The sequence below is a fragment of the Antechinus flavipes genome, chromosome 2, assembly GCF_016432865.1.
Source record: "Antechinus flavipes isolate AdamAnt ecotype Samford, QLD, Australia chromosome 2, AdamAnt_v2, whole genome shotgun sequence".
NCBI classification, from domain to species: Eukaryota; Metazoa; Chordata; class Mammalia; order Dasyuromorphia; family Dasyuridae; genus Antechinus; species Antechinus flavipes.
Genome location: NC_067399.1, coordinates 415,165,681 through 415,178,274, shown reverse-complemented (window position 1 = coordinate 415,178,274; position 12,594 = coordinate 415,165,681).

Sequence of the window (12,594 nt, the reverse complement as noted above, 5' to 3'; positions counted from 1 at the left end):
CACTACAAACAGGGCTGCTACAAACATTTTGGCACATACAGGTCCCTTTCCCTTCTTTAGTATTTCTTTGGGATATAAGCCCAATAGAAACACTGCTGGATCAAAGGATATGCACATTTTGATAATTTTTTGGGCATAATTCCAGATTGCTCTCCAGAATGGTTGGATTCGTTCACAACTCCACCAACAATGCATTAGTGTCCCAGTTTTCCCGCATCCCCTCCAACATTCATCATTATTTTTTCCTGTCATCTTAGCCAATCTGACAGGTGTGTAGTGGTATCTCAGAGTTGTCTTAATTTGCATTTCTCTGATCAATAATGATTTGGAACACTCTTTCATATGAGTGGTAATAGTTTCAATCTCATCCTCTGAAAATTGTCTGTTCATATCCTTTGACCATTTATCAATTGGAGAATGGCTTGATTTCTTATAAATTTGAGTCAGTTCTCTATATATTTTGGAAATGAGGCCTTTATCAGAACCTTTAACTGTGAAAATGTTTTCCCAGTTTGTTGCTTCCCTTCTAATCTTGTTTGCATTAGTTTTATTTGTACAAAGGCTTTTTAATTTGATGTAATCGAAATTTTCTATTCTGTGATCAGTAATGGTCTCTAGTTCATCTTTGGTCACAAATTTCTTTCTCCTCCACAAGTCTGAGAGATAAACTATTCTATGTTCCTCTAATTTATTTATAGTCTCGTTCTTTATGCCTAGGTCATAGACCCATTTTGATCTTATCTTGGTATATGGTGTTAAGTGTGGGTCCATGCCTAATTTCTGCCATACTAATTTCCAATTATCCCAGCAGTTTTTATCAAATATTGAATTCTTTTCCCAGAAGTTAGGGGCTTTGGGTTTGTCAAACACTAGATTGCTATAATTGACTATTCTGTCTTGTGAGCCTAGCCTTTTCCACTGATCCACTAATCTATTTCTTAGCCAATACCAAATGGTTTTGGTGACTGCTGCTTTATAATATAATTTTAGATCAGGTACAGCTAGGCCACCTTCATTTGATTTTTTTTTCATTAGTTCCCTTGAGATTCTCGACTTTTTATTGTTCCATATGAATTTTGTTGTTATTTTTTCTAGATCAATAAAATATTTTCTTGGAAGTCTGATTGGTATAGCACTAAATAAATAGATTAGTTTAGGGAGTATTGTCATCTTTATTATGTTCGCTCGGCCAATCCAAGAGCACTTAATATTTTTCCAATTATTTAAGTCTGACTTTATTTGTGTGGAGACTTTTTTATAATTTTGCTCATATAATTCCTGACTTTCCTTTGGTAGATAGATTCCCAAATATTTTATGGTATCAACAGTTATTCTGAATGGAATTTCTCTTTGTATCTCTTGCTGTTGGGTTTTGTTGGTGATGTATAAAAATGCTGAGGATTTATGGGGATTTATTTTGTAGCCAGCTACTTTGCTAAAATTATGAATTATTTCCAATAGCTTTTTGGTAGAATCTCTGGGGTTCTCTAGGTATACCATCATATCATCTGCAAAGAGTGATAGTTTGGTTTCCTCATTGCCTACTCTAATTCCTTTTATATCTTTCTCGACTCTTATTGCCGAGGCTAGTGTTTCTAATACGATATTAAATAATAATGGTGATAGTGGGCAACCTTGCTTCACTCCAGATCTTACTGGGAAAGGTTCCAGTTTTTCCCCATTGCATATGATGCTTACTGATGGTTTTAAATATATGCTCCTGACTATTTTAAGGAAAAGTCCATTTATTCCTATGCTCTCAAGTGTTTTTATTAGGAATGGATGTTGGATTTTATCAAATGCTTTTTCTGCATCTATTGAGATGATCATGTGGTTTTTGTTTGTTTGGTTATTGATATAGTCAATTATGCTAATAGTTTTCCTAATATTGAACCAGCCCTGCATTCCTGGTATAAATCCTACTTGGTCATAGTGTATTATCCTGGTGACAATTTTCTGTAATCTTTTTGCTAATATTTTATTTAAGATTTTAGCATCAATATTCATTAGGGAGATTGGTCTATAATTTTCTTTCTCTGTTTTCAGCCTACCTGGTTTAGGTATCAGTACCATATCTGTGTCATAAAAGGAGTTTGGTAGGACTCCTTCAATCCCTATTTTTTCAAATAGTTTATATAACATTGGAGTTAATTGTTCTTTAAATGTTTGGTAGAATTCACATGTAAATCCATCTGGTCCTGGGGATTTTTTCTTAGGGAGTTGATTGATAGTTTGTTCTATTTCTTTTTCTGAGATGGGACTGTTTAGGATATTTACTTCTTCCTCTGTTAGTTTGGGCAAGCTGTATTTTTGGAGGTATTTTTCTATTTCATTTAAGTTGTCGAATTTATTGGCATAAAGTTGGGCAAAGTAACTCCTAATTATTGCTCTAATTTCCTCTTCGTTAGTGGTGAGTTCTCCCTTTTCATTTTTAAGACTAACAATTTGATTTTCCTCTTTCCTTTTTTTAATCAGATTTACTAAGGGTTTGTCTATTTTGTTGGTTTTTTCATAGAACCAACTCTTAGTTTTATTAATCAATTCAATAGTTTTTTTACTTTCAATTTTATTGATCTCACCTTTTACTTTTAGAATTTCAAGTTTAGTGTTTGACTGGGGGTTTTTAATTTGTTCCTTTTCTAGCATTTTTAATTGCAAACCCAATTCATTGACCTTCTCTTTCTCTATTTTATACAAATAGGCCTCTAGAGATATGAAATTTCCCCTTATTACCGCTTTGGCTGCATCCCATACATTTTGGTATGATGTCTCATTATTATCGTTTTCTTGGGTGAAGTTATTAATTATGTCTATGATTTGCTGTTTTACCCAATCATTCTTTAGTATGAGATTATTTAGTTTCCAATTATTTTTTGGTCTACTTCCCCCTGCTTTTTTGTTGAATGTAATTTTCATTGCATCGTGGTCTGAAAAGGATGCATTTACTATTTCTGCCTTACTACATTTGAGTTTGAGGTTTTTATGTCCTAATATATGGTCAATTTTTGTATAGGTTCCATGAACTGCTGAAAAGAAAGTGTATTCCTTTCTGTCTCCATTACATTTTCTCCAGAGATCTATCATATCTAGCTTTTCTAGTATTCTGTTTACCTCTTTAACTTCTTTCTTATTTATTTTCTGGTTTGATTTATCTAATTCTGAGAGTGCAAGGTTAAGATCTCCCACTATTATAGTTTTACTGTCTATTTCTTCTTGCAGCTCTCTTAGTTTCTCTTTTAAGAATTTAGATGCTACCCCACTTGGTGCATATATGTTTAATATAGATAGTGCTTCATTATCCATGCTACCCTTTAGCAAGATATAGTGTCCTTCCTTATCTCTTTTAATTAGGTCAATTTTTGCTTTAGCTTGATCTGAGATCAGGATGGCTACCCCTGCTTTTTTGACTTCACCTGAAGCATAGTAGATTTTGCTCCAACCTTTTACCTTTAACCTGCATGTATCTCCCCGCTTCAGGTGTGTTTCCTGTAAACAACATATTGTAGGATTCTGGCTTTTAATCCATTCTGCTAACCGCTTCCTCTTTATGGGGGAGTTTACCCCGTTCACATTTATGGTTAGAATGACCAATTCTGTATTACTTGCCATCTTGTTAACCCCGGTTTATGCTTTCCTCCCTTCTTTCCCCTTTCCCCCCTTCCAAGTATTAAGCTTGTGAGCACCCTTGTTTCTCACAGCCCTCCCTTTTTAGTGTCCCTCCCCCCGCCTTAGAGTTCCTCCCCCTATCTTACCCCTTTCCCTCCCAGTTCCCGTATTCCCTTCCGCTTAGCTTATTCCTTCCCTTTCCACTTTTCCCTTCTCACTTTTCAATGAGATGGGAGAAGTTTCACCATAGATTGAATATGTCTTAAGATTTTTCACTTAAAGCCAATTCTGAAGGCAGTAAGATACCCACTATATTCATCCCCCTCCATTCTTTCTCTCAGATATAATAGGTTTCCTATGCCTCTTCATGAGATGTACTACCCCCACTTTACCCTTTTTCTGGTACAATGTCCTTTCCACATCAATTTCTAGAACAAGGTATACATGTATTCTTTATGCATCTATATAGTCAAAATATAGTTCCCAAGATTAATCTTTACCTTTTTAGATTTCTCTTGAGTTCTATATTTGTAGATCAAACTTTTTGTTAAGTTCTGGTTTTTTCATCAGAAATAGATGAAATTCGCTTACTTCGTTGAATGTCCATCTTCTTCCCTGGAAAAAGATGCTCATTCTCGCTGGGTAAGTTATTTTTGGTTGCATACCAAGTTCCTTAGCCTTTCGGAATATCATATTCCAGGCCCTTCGATCTTTTAATGTGGATGCTGCCAGATCCTGGGTGATCCTTATTGTGGCTCCTTGATACTTGAATTGGGTTTTTCTAGCCGCTTGCAATATTTTTTCTTTCATCTGAGGGTTCTGGCATTTGGCCACTATATTCCTTGGTGTTTTGATTTTAGGATCCCTTTCAGTGGGTGATCGATGAATCCTTTCAATGTTTATTTTTTCCTCTGTTCCTATGACTTCTGGGCAGTTCTCTTTGATAATTTCCTGGAAGACAGTGTCCAGGCTCTTTTTTTCATCATGTTTTTCTGGGAGTCCAATGATTCTCAGATTGTCTCTCCTGGATCTGTTTTCCAGGTCTGTTGTCTTCCCCAGAAGGTATTTCACATTTTTCTCCATTGTTTGATTTTTTTGGATTTGCTTGACTGATTCTTCTTGTCTCCTCGAGTCATTCAATTCCACTTGTTCAATTCTGATTTTCAGTGAAGTATTCTCTTCACTCACTTTTTTAAAATCTTTCTCTAATTGTCCAATTGAGTTCTTTTGTTCTGTGGAATTTTTTTCCATTTCGCCAATTTTGTTTTTTAGAGAGCTATTTTCTGTTTCCAGTTCACTAATCCTATTTTTCAAGGATTTTACTTCTTTATCCACTCTCTCTTTAACTGACTTCTCCAGGCTCTTTTGCCAAGCCTCCCTCTCCTTTTCCCAAGCTTCCTTCTCCTTTTGCCAAGCCTCACTCTGCTTTCCCCATTTTTCTTCTAGCTCCCTTGTGAGAGCCTTTTTAATCACTTCTATGAGGTTCATCTGTGCTGAGGAACAGACGATCTCCTCCTTTGGGGAATCACCTGGGGACTGCCTGTTTTTAGTCTCCTCAGGATTTAGAGTCTGCTCTCTATCTGTGTAGAAGCTGTCTAGGGTTAAAGTCCTCTTCAGCTTCTTGCTCATTCTGTCTATTAATCAGAGACAAACTACCAAAGAAAAACAGAAAAAACTGGAGTCTTTCTTTGGGGGGGGGCTGGGTGTGTTATCGAGCTTCCTCTACAGACTGCAGGTGGCAGCAGTGAGGCACTAGCAGGACTGTGCTGCGCCTGCGCTCTGAGATCCCAAAGCGTGCTGAGTCACTGAGGGGGGGAAGGGGAGGGCGGCCAGGTCCTGAGAGACTCCAGCTGTTTGCGGTTGTGTTCTTCAGCCCCGGTGTTTTTAGCTTCTCTGCTGGGCTGTTGACTTGCTGCAGGTTCCAAACCTGTAGCGTAGCTCTCCCCGCAGAGACAGCTGCGATCACTCCCCACCCCCTCTCCAGTCTGCTCCCGTGCTCTCACTGCCGCTGCCCGCCGCCTGCGCCCGATCTAAAACCACCCCAGCCCTCCAGTAAAGACAGACCTTTCTTGGCGAATCTCAAGGATGGCTTCTCTTGGTAACTATTTGTGGGTTTTTTTCAGTCAAGCATTGATTCAGAGGCTTGTAATGAAGTGGATAGTGAGAGAAAGCGCGGAGCTTATGCAACTGTGAGCCTCCTCTCCGCCATCTTAACCGGAAGTCCCTCTTAATTATATTTTTATATTTGAATTATTTCTTTTACTTTTGAAATATCCTGGGGGATGAAACTTTCCAAACGTTTATTTCCTTTTTGATTTCAATACAAATATTCTTCTTTGTGTTATATATACATTGTTTTCCTTTTGACACAGCAAGGTTGCTATGAGTATCAAATGAGATAATGAATGCAAAACACTTTGTAAACCTTAAAATTTTACATTACTATTAGCTAATACAATATATATTTTTTAAATTTTCAAAAAAACTTTCTTTATTGAATAAACTACATTTGTTTTTATATACCTCCTTCTCCCTAGTCCAGAAAAAAAAGGAAGAAAAATAAGAGAAAAATCAGCAAAACCAATCAATACATGGGGGAAATTATGAAAATATATGCAATGTGGAATTTCTACCTTTATAAACAAGTGGAAAAAGTGTGTCCCTGGATCTCTTTTATTGAGTCTTTTCTTGTTTACTACAATTATGCAATAACCATTTTAGATTGTTTTGTGACTTTTGTTCCTTTCATTTACATTATTGTAGCATTGTGCAAATTACTTTCTAAGCTGTATTTGATTCATTCTGCATCAGTTTGTGTAAGTACTCCCACGTTTCTCATTTTTGTCTTTTCTTATAACGCAGCAATAATATCCCATTACATTTACATATTACAATTCATTTAGTCATTGCCCAATCAATAGATTGTTTGCTATGTTTCTGGCTCTTTGCTATCACACATGCACATGAAAATACGCTGTAAATATTTTGGCACACATAGAGTGTGTATGACCTCTTTAGAATATAAGCCTAGTAGTCATAGTGTTTTGGCACTTTTGCCATTTTATATCCCAAATTCCAAATTTCTTTGCAAAATGATTTTATTAATTCACAACTTGAGTAACAATGTACTAGGGGACTATCTTCCCTATTTGCAAATTTGAGGACTGTGTAGTAAAATCTTAGCATTATTTTAATTTGTATTTCTCTTATAAGTGACTTAGAGAAATCTTTTTTATACTTTGGAATTTTTTAAAGAATTGTGCATATCCTTTGATCACTTCCCACTTTGGGAATGAAGATATAGATATGTTTACATCTATGCCCAGCGTAACTAGATAGATCAATGGATAGAAGGCTGGGCCTAAAGTCAAGAACACTCTAATTCTTTTTTTTTTTTTTTTTTTTTTTTCTGAAGCAATTGGAGTTAAGTGACTTTCCCAGGATCCCACAGCTAGAAAGTGATAAGTTCCTAAGGTCAGATTTGAACTCAGATCCTCCTGACTTCAGGGCTGGTGCTCTACCAATGCACTGCCTAGCTGCCCCCCAATTCATTTTTAACCTCAAACAATTACCACCTATGTGACCATGGTCAAATCATTTAACTTCTGTTAAAAATATCTCTACTGGAAAAGAAAATGGCAAACATTTCCAGTATGTTTGCCAAGAAAACTCCATGGAAAGAATGGTCCCATGGGATCATGAAGAGTCAGACAAGACAGAACAATCAAACAATATTACCTAAATCTTTGTCTCCATTTCCCAATATAAAAATACAAACACCTATCTACCTATCTATCTATCTATCTTATAAAGGATGTATATTGCATGCTTAAATATATACATATACATATACATATATATGCTTATTTGTAACCCTCTGTGTGTAGTATATATGTACACATAGAGGGTTACAAATAAGCATATATTTTAGTTGTTCACCTTTTATGGATACCGACCTTTTTCTAAGAAATATAATATTAAAATTTGTTTCCATTTGACCTATTTGACCTCTTCCTTTCTTATCCTAGATTCACTAATTTATTTATTTAAAAGCTTTCAGGATCATGTTATCATAATTTTTTTATTTTATTATTTGAAGTTGGCTCTAGCTCTTATTTGATTAAGAATACCTCTCACCCATAGATGTGAAAAAGTTATAATTCATTTCTTTTCTTTTTATTGCTGTTGTTGTTGGAAGGGAGGCTTGAACTTTAATATTCAAGCTACACATTTATTTTGAATTTATTGTAGAATATATATATATATATATATAATAGAAAACATCATCAATATCAGTAAGACTGAGAGTTGATCTGTAATTATATGTGAACTACCAAATAAATGCTTTACTTTTTCCATTAATACAGGTCAGTCTTGTTGATGCAACTTATAGACATAGATCTTTGCTGATAGTGTGAAGTGACATATCCAAAGTTATTCAACTAGTAGGCAGCAGAGGCAGACCTTGAATTCAGGCTTTCCTGAGTCCAAGGCTAGCTCTTTATCCATTAGACCTCACTGTTCTTCTATAAATAAAATCGATTATTTAACTATGGCAAGGACAATAATAGGCAAATTATGAAGACAAGATGCTTTCCTGTCCCTACCCAAGTAAATGATATTTTCATATTACCCTATGTTTGCCCAGAGCCACCCTTTTGAAAACACAACTATATTTTTTGTTTGTTTGTTTTGTTTTATTTTTACCTCCTTAGATATTACTTCATATTTACAAACTTAAACAAGTCTATAGTTTCCCTTTGGCCAAATTCCAACTTTCACATTTATCTGTTTTATATCCCATTCCCTCAGGAAATGAGTAATAAATAAACTGTCCTAATATTCTTCTTTTTTTGTTTGTTTTTTGTTTTGTTTTGTTTTGTTTTGTGCTGAGGCAATTGGGATAAAGTGACTTGCCCAGGGTCTTGCAGCTGGGAAGTGTTAAGTATCTGAGACCAGATTTGAACTCAAATCCTCCTGATTTCTTGGCTGGTGCTCTATCCACTGAACCACCTAGCTGCACTGCTAATAAATTCTTAAGTACTTATAGTTTACTGTACTATTATTCTTGTTACTATACTTGTTATCTAAGAGTTAGTAGAGAGAGATTTTTTTCTATCATAAACCTTCAAAACAGAAGCTATTCAAGTGTATGGGAATATCTTCCAAAATCTGAAGCAAAGAAATAATCTTCAAAAAGTACAGTTTCATTGGATCAACAAATCTAAAAATATGTTATAATACTTGGTCAACTTCCTATTTTTTACATATTTAGCTCCTGTTGCTGATTTAATAATATTCATCATAGTATCATCCTTGTTACCAAATCAAATCACTTTTCTGATATCATGACTTGTTTTCTAATTTTTCCTGTAGGTTTTCTATATGATGACACATGATTTTATTTTTCCATACTTAAGATCTGGCAGAAAACAAAATTCTAGGTTTGTGTGAGAGATGGGTCTGAATTCTCAGAAAAACTTCAGGTCAAATCCAGCTTCAGATATAAATTAGCTGGGTGACCTTGAGCACGTCACTTAACCTCTAATTGTCTCAGTTTTCTTGATTGTAAAATAGAGATAGTAATAGCATAAAATTATGTATATATAATATATAGTTATATATAGCATTTATATCCTATGTTATATTATATATTTATATACAATATATGTACGTATAATATAAAATAACAACAGCTATAAATAATAAAAACTATGCCCCAGGTTCTTGTGAGGATAAAATGAAATAATTTTTGTAAAGCACTTAATATAGTAGGTATATACACACTTAGTAGGTGCTAGTTAAATGCTGCTTAGCATTATTATTCTAAAAATAACAATTCTTTTTCTGACACTTGTGGTCCTAAATTCTCTGAGTCTCAGTTTCCACCTCTCTAAAAGGAAGGCATTGAATTAGTTGACCTTTAAAAATCTTTTCTAGTCTGAATTTATAAATTAGAAGTACTGTGTTATAGAGAGGCTTCATGATGTAATGGGATAGAGCATTCGACTTTAAGTTAGAAAGATCTGGGTTAAAATCTGATAGCATATATTGATCAACTTCTTTTTTTTTTTTCCACTCTGATCAATTCTCTTAACCTTTTGAGGTCCCCATTTCTTCATTTGTAAAATCAGATAGTTGAAGTTGGGAGATTGGACCAAATAGTCTCTGTGTTCCCTTCTCAACTCTAAATCTATGATCCTATAATTTATCTCATTCAATTCAATGAATCCAGATCATTAATTACTTGATGGTCATAAACTTATTGAAAATGCACAAAACCCAAATAATTCCCAAACAAATGAAAAATAAAAAAACACAAAATATGAAGCTCAGTTTTACGCTACTCATAAATTTATAGGAAACTTTGTCTGGAAAGATAGAATATTGCAACATTATTCCATAAAGAAGGGAAGTGGCTGAATTGTGCTTCTTGACATTTATAGCCCTGGTGTTAGGCAGGTCTTTTTCCACATGATGGTGTACTCGTGCCAAAGCAAAGAAATTGAAAAGACTGCAATCTTAAATCACAGCTGTCACAAAGAACTCTAAGATAAGAATGCCCCAAAATAGGCTCACTAAATCCCCTTAAATATTCTTAGCAAATGGTTGGTCTCAATGATTATTTAGAAGGAGGACTGGAAAAGTTTAGCATTTTTATTGCCATGATACAGCAGGCTGAATGTAATTAATTAACTTTACCCAGTGACCTTGAAAAACATCTGAAAACCTTGCCTCATATTCACAAATAAAAGTGTGGCACCTCTTATGGTGGCGAAGATTACTTGTTAATTTGCGGGAACATTTTGGTACTGCAGCTTTTTCTTCACTCTTTCTGCTTCTCATGTAAGTCTTGTCTCCAGGTGATGAGTAGATGGTACACTTGACAATTAATCCTATTGAAAAAATGAAGAAATCTTAGGAAAGAATCTGGAAAATGATTAGTTATAAGACTAAGGGAAGGGGAAGAGGCCAATTATTCCATTGTAATTTTTCTACCATTGTTTTTTTTCTTAATCAAGCTCCTAGTGCAGGCCTCAACACTATGTGGGCTCTTAAAAATTGTTCCCTACTGATGCTAACCTTTGTGGGGCTAATTTCCAGTCACAGGAGAGCTTAATAAACAGAAAAATGTTCATGCTAAAACAAAGAACCCTTTTCTTTCACTCTGTAGTACAGATTTATTAGTTTTTGAAGACCCCTTCCTCCTGGGCTTTGTTGTTCAGTAGTGTCCACAGTAAAGAAGGAAATTAGAGATAGGGGTACTGGGGCCTTGCTAAATATTTAACATCTTTTTCAAATGTCTAATCTTCCACATAACATATTGTCATTTATGTATTTCTAAAAACAAAACAAAACAAAAAACATTTTGATGCAATGTACAATATTACAAATGCAGCCTCCTTCCTGGCTCCCAACTATTTTTATTAGGTATTATTCTTAGAAGAAATTAGCTATTCTTAATATCAGATAAAATTATATTTTATTTGTAAAATTAGCAATAGTATGTCATAGTCATCACACTAAGATTTGATCACAATATTCATCAGAACTTACCTATAAAAAGTATATTAGTAATATTAAGGACAGAAGATTGAAAATAAAGGTGAAATAAGACTATAATAAGAATAAGAGACATTACCTGGATACCTCAAAGGCTAACAGAGCATTTCTAGATATTAAAATAAGGAAAGGAAGGCCTCCAGAATAAAGAGTGACACTGCTCTGAAAATTTTGCATGGGGTGAATCACTTGGAATAAGCTCAGATGGAGGGAGCATTCCCCTCAGTGATAGATTCATTTAAGAATTTTTAAAAGCATAGTGGTGGGATTTGGGAAAAGGCATTACATTCATGGTGGATTAGGTGATGCACTAAGCAATTCACTTCAAAAAAAAATCTGAACAAAAATGTATAGAATTTATTTCATTGTGCTCAAGATACATCATTCGCTTTTATGCTACAAATGAACTAACTGGAAGCCTATTTCAGACTGGAAAGAGACAATGGAATGTTCAAAAGGGGAACAAACTTTCAAAACAATCGAACAAAAGTGTGATATCTGTTCTTAAATGGAACTTATCTAATTCAACTTTCTTAAGCATTCATTAATGCTTAGATTTGGAAAGGAATCTGGTAAAAAAAAAAATACTTGAAAAAGAAATCTAGTCTAAAATATCTACAAATGTCAATACAGCCTTTGTTTGAGGACCTCAGATAAAAATTAACCCATTACCTTCCAATGAAATCCATTTTGTTTTTTAGAATGGGAACTGTTTTTATTGGGAAGTTTTTTCTTACAGGAAGCCTCAATTTTCCTCTCTGCAATTTTGCTCATTGGTTTTGGCTCTGTCTTCTGAATCTAGGAAGAAAAAATCTAAGACCTCATCTACATGATAATGCTATAATTCCTTGACCACAGTTATCATTCCCAGCTAAGTCATCTCTTCTCCAAGTTAAGATTTATAGTTCTTTAAATTAATCCTTCCATAGAAATATATGAAGACCTTATATAAACTTGGTCATTTTTTGGAAATTTTCTAGCTTATCAATACCCTCCCTAAAATGCCACACTAAGAACTTGACATAATCTTACAGACATGGTCTGATCAAAGCAGGAAAAATTGAAACTATATCATCTTCCTATTTTTGAGCTTTCTAGTTCTATTAATGTAGACCAAGATCAAATTAACTCCAAAATCTACAAAATTGCACTGCTGACCCATATTGAGTTTACAATCCTCAAAAACTAACAATTTCTGTCTAGGAACACTTCAATTATAGCATTTGTGAAGGTGATTTTTTTGGAAATTCAAGAGGATTACTTTACATTTATTCCTATTCAACTTTATCGCTTTTTAGGCAGCCCTATAGAGAGAATGTAGCTCTATTGAAAATGTTCTGGTTTTTGATTCTGTCATACAATTATTTAGCAATTCTTCTTAGTTTGGGGTTATATATGACTTAGGTTGAGTACAATATATGGTTT